This window comes from Opisthocomus hoazin, unplaced genomic scaffold, assembly GCF_030867145.1.
Source record: "Opisthocomus hoazin isolate bOpiHoa1 unplaced genomic scaffold, bOpiHoa1.hap1 HAP1_SCAFFOLD_105, whole genome shotgun sequence".
Classification (NCBI taxonomy): Eukaryota; Metazoa; Chordata; class Aves; order Opisthocomiformes; family Opisthocomidae; genus Opisthocomus; species Opisthocomus hoazin.
The window spans coordinates 172,501-177,313 of record NW_027448867.1 but is presented as its reverse complement, the minus strand read 5'-3'; positions in this window follow the sequence as shown (position 1 = coordinate 177,313).

The following is a 4,813-nucleotide window of genomic DNA, read 5'->3' as shown; positions in this document are numbered from 1 at the left end:
TAGAGCCGGGGCGGCGGTGGGGGGGGCTTGCGGGGGGTGGCTGGGGTCGGCAGGCCGGCCCTGCCGGAGGCCCGTATGCAGGGGTGCCTGCACGGGGTGGGAAGGGCCGGCGGCGGGCTGCCTGTGCTCTCTCAGCCGGGGCGGCGGTGGGGGGGGTTGCGGGGGGTGGCTGTGGGCGGCAGGCCGGCCCTGCCGGAGGCCCGTATGCAGGGGTGCCTGCACGGGGTGGGAAGGGCCGGCGGCGGGCTGCCTGTGCTGTCTCAGCCGGGGCGGCGGTGGAGGGGCCTGTGGCGGGTGGCTGGGGGCGGCAGGCCGGCCCTGCCGGAGGCCCGTATGCAGGGGTGCCTGCACGGGGTGGGAAGGGCCGGCGGCGGGCTGCCTGTGCTCTCTCAGCCGGGGCGGCGGTGGGGGGGCTTGCGGGGGGTGGCTGGGGTCGGCAGGCCGGCCCTGCCGGAGGCCCGTATGCAGGGGTGCCTGCACGGGGTGGGAAGGGCCGGCGGCGGGCTGCCTGTGCTGTCTCAGCCGGGGCGGCGGTGGGGGGGCTTGTGGGGGGTGGCTGGGGTCGGCAGGCCGGCCCTGCCGGAGGCCCGTATGCAGGGGTGCCTGCACGGGGTGGGAAGGGCCGGCGGCGGGCTGCCTGTGCTCTCTCACCTGGGGCGGCGGTGGGGGGGGTTGCGGGGGGTGGCTGGGGGCGGCAGGCCGGCCCTGCCGGAGGCCCGTATGCAGGGGTGCCTGCACGGGGTGGGAAGGGCCGGCGGCGGGCTGCCTGTGCTGTCTCAGTCGGGGCGGCGGTGGGGGGGCTTGCGGGGGGTGGCTGGGGTCGGCAGGCCGGCCCTGCCGGAGGCCCGTATGCAGGGGTGCCTGCACGGGGTGGGTGGGCCTGCGGCGGGCTGCCTGTGCTCTCTGAGCCGGGGCGGCGGTGGGGGGGCTTGTGGGGGGTGGCTGGGGGCGGCAGGCCGGCCCGGCCGGAGGCCCGTATGCAGGGGTGCCTGCACGGGGTAGGAAGGGCCGGCGGCGGGCTGCCTGTGCTCTCTCAGCCGAGGCGGCGGTGGGGGGGCTTGCGGGGGGTGGCTGGGGGCGGCAGGCCGGCCCTGCCGGAGGCCCGTATGCAGGGGTGCCTGCACGGGGTGGGTGGGCCTGCGGCGGGCTGCCTGTGCTCTCTGAGCCGGGGCGGCGGTGGGGGGGGCTTGCGGGGGGTGGCTGGGGTCGGCAGGCCGGCCCTGCCGGAGGCCCGTATGCAGGGGTGCCTGCACGGGGTGGGAAGGGCCGGCGGCGGGCTGCCTGTGATCTCTCAGCCGGGGCGGCGGTGGGGGGGGTTGCGGGGGGTGGCTGGGGGCGGCAGGCCGGCCCTGCCGGAGGCCCGTATGCAGGGGTGCCTGCACGGGGTGGGAAGGGCCGGCGGCGGGCTGCCTGTGCTGTCTCAGTCGGGGCGGCGGTGGGGGGGCTTGCGGGGGGTGGCTGGGGTCGGCAGGCCGGCCCTGCCGGAGGCCCGTATGCAGGGGTGCCTGCACGGGGTGGGTGGGCCTGCGGCGGGCTGCCTGTGCTCTCTGAGCCGGGGCGGCGGTGGGGGGGGCTTGCGGGGGGTGGCTGGGGTCGGCAGGCCGGCCCTGCCGGAGGCCCGTATGCAGGGGTGCCTGCACGGGGTGGGAAGGGCCGGCGGCGGGCTGCCTGTGCTCTCTGAGCCGGGGCGGCGGTGGGGGGGGCTTGCGGGGGGTGGCTGGGGGCGGCAGGCCGGCCCTGCCGGAGGCCCGTATGCAGGGGTGCCTGCACGGGGTGGGTGGGCCTGCGGCGGGCTGCCTGTGCTCTCTGAGCCGGGGCGGCGGTGGGGGGGGTTGCGGGGGGTGGCTGTGGGCGGCAGGCCGGCCCTGCCGGAGGCCCGTATGCAGGGGTGCCTGCACGGGGTGGGAAGGGCCGGCGGCGGGCTGCCTGTGCTGTCTCAGCCGGGGCGGCGGTGGGGGGGCCTGTGGCGGGTGGCTGGGGGCGGCAGGCCGGCCCTGCCGGAGGCCCGTATGCAGGGGTGCCTGCACGGGGTGGGAAGGGCCGGCGGCGGGCTGCCTGTGCTCTCTCAGCCGGGGCGGCGGTGGGGGGGCTTGCGGGGGGTGGCTGGGGTCGGCAGGCCGGCCCTGCCGGAGGCCCGTATGCAGGGGTGCCTGCACGGGGTGGGAAGGGCCGGCGGCGGGCTGCCTGTGCTGTCTCAGCCGGGGCGGCGGTGGGGGGGCTTGTGGGGTGTGGCTGGGGGCGGCAGGCCGGCCCTGCCGGAGGCCCGTATGCAGGGGTGCCTGCACGGGGTGGGAAGGGCCGGCGGCGGGCTGCCTGTGCTCTCTCACCTGGGGCGGCGGTGGGGGGGGTTGCGGGGGGTGGCTGGGGGCGGCAGGCCGGCCCTGCCGGAGGCCCGTATGCAGGGGTGCCTGCACGGGGTGGGAAGGGCCGGCGGCGGGCTGCCTGTGCTGTCTCAGTCGGGGCGGCGGTGGGGGGGCTTGCGGGGGGTGGCTGGGGTCGGCAGGCCGGCCCTGCCGGAGGCCCGTATGCGGGGGTGCCTGCACGGGGTGGGTGGGCCTGCGGCGGGCTGCCTGTGCTCTCTGAGCCGGGGCGGCGGTGGGGGGGGCTTGCGGGGGGTGGCTGGGGTCGGCAGGCCGGCCCTGCCGGAGGCCCGTATGCAGGGGTGCCTGCACGGGGTGGGAAGGGCCGGCGGCGGGCTGCCTGTGATCTCTCAGCCGGGGCGGCGGTGGGGGGGGTTGCGGGGGGTGGCTGGGGGCGGCAGGCCGGCCCTGCCGGAGGCCCGTATGCAGGGGTGCCTGCACGGGGTGGGAAGGGCCGGCGGCGGGCTGCCTGTGCTGTCTCAGTCGGGGCGGCGGTGGGGGGGCTTGCGGGGGGTGGCTGGGGTCGGCAGGCCGGCCCTGCCGGAGGCCCGTATGCGGGGGTGCCTGCACGGGGTGGGTGGGCCTGCGGCGGGCTGCCTGTGCTCTCTGAGCCGGGGCGGCGGTGGGGGGGGCTTGCGGGGGGTGGCTGGGGTCGGCAGGCCGGCCCTGCCGGAGGCCCGTATGCAGGGGTGCCTGCACGGGGTGGGAAGGGCCGGCGGCGGGCTGCCTGTGATCTCTCAGCCGGGGCGGCGGTGGGGGGGGTTGCGGGGGGTGGCTGGGGGCGGCAGGCCGGCCCTGCCGGAGGCCCGTATGCAGGGGTGCCTGCACGGGGTGGGAAGGGCCGGCGGCGGGCTGCCTGTGCTCTCTCACCTGGGGCGGCGGTGGGGGGGGTTGCGGGGGGTGGCTGGGGGCGGCAGGCCGGCCCTGCCGGAGGCCCGTATGCAGGGGTGCCTGCACGGGGTGGGAAGGGCCGGCGGCGGGCTGCCTGTGCTGTCTCAGTCGGGGCGGCGGTGGGGGGGCTTGCGGGGGGTGGCTGGGGTCGGCAGGCCGGCCCTGCCGGAGGCCCGTATGCGGGGGTGCCTGCACGGGGTGGGAAGGGCCGGCGGCGGGCTGCCTGTGATCTCTCAGCCGGGGCGGCGGTGGGGGGGGTTGCGGGGGGTGGCTGGGGGCGGCAGGCCGGCCCTGCCGGAGGCCCGTATGCAGGGGTGCCTGCACGGGGTGGGAAGGGCCGGCGGCGGGCTGCCTGTGCTGTCTCAGTCGGGGCGGCGGTGGAGGGGCTTGCGGGGGATGGCTGGGGTCGGCAGGCCGGCCCTGCCGGAGGCCCGTATGCAGGGGTGCCTGCACGGGGTGGGTGGGCCTGCGGCGGGCTGCCTGTGCTCTCTGAGCCGGGGCGGCGGTGGGGGGGGCTTGCGGGGGGTGGCTGGGGGCGGCAGGCCGGCCCTGCCGGAGGCCCGTATGCAGGGGTGCCTGCACGGGGTGGGAAGGGGCGGCGGCGGGCTGCCTGTGCTCTCTCAGCCGGGGCGGCGGTGGGGGGGCTTGCGGGGGGTGGCTGGGGGCGGCAGGCCGGCCCTGCCGGAGGCCCGTTTGCAGGGGTGCCTGCACGGGGGTGGGTTGGGGGGGGCGGCGGGAATTTTTTGGTTTTTGTTGCTTTTTTATTTCTTTTTCCGCTTTTGAAACAGAGACGCCGCCCCGTCCTCGGGCGTTTCAGCCGAGCTGATGGAAAGCGGCGCCCCTTCCCGTCGCTTGCGGGGGGGGGTGGTGCAGGAGGGGGGAGGCGGCGCGCGCCTGAAATTCCCCTCGCCACCCCCCGTTTCCGAGACTTCGCCGTATCTAGTGGAAGGCGCTAAGCTTGGCCGGACTGTCTCGCTGAAGGCTTTCTTACTCTGCATCGGTTCTGACGGTGGGCGAGAAAAAAAAACAAAACCAAAGCAGAGCAGGGAAACAGTTACAAAAAGTTCTTGAGAGCCAGCACCGGCCCGCCCATCGGCAGACGGAGCGGCGCCCGGGGTCAACGAGTGCCACCCTGCTGCTTAGCAACCGGAACCCGAGCCGGCCCGCCCCGCCCACCCGCCGGCAAGGGGCGGGCGCTTCCCCGCGGCAGAAGGGGGAGACAGAGACTGAGAGACGGGGTCGAGGAGCAGGCGGGGAGCCTTGCGCTGAGGTAGGCTGGGGACGGGGCCTCTTTTCCGAGAAGATTGAGGTTTGAGTCGGGGGGGGGGGGGGGGGGGGCGGCGGCAGGGGCTGCTTGTGCGCTCTCGGCCGGTGCGGCGGTGGGGGGGTGGCGGGGTGGGGGGGGGCAGCGGAGCGGCCGTGCCGGAGGCCCGTATGCAGGGGTGCCCGCACCGGGGGGGGGGTGGGGGGGGGCGGCGGCAGGGGCTGCTTGTGCGCTCTCGGCCGGGGCGGCGGTGGGGGGGGGGGCTTGCGGGTGGGGGTGCGGCGGCCGGGCTGCCGTG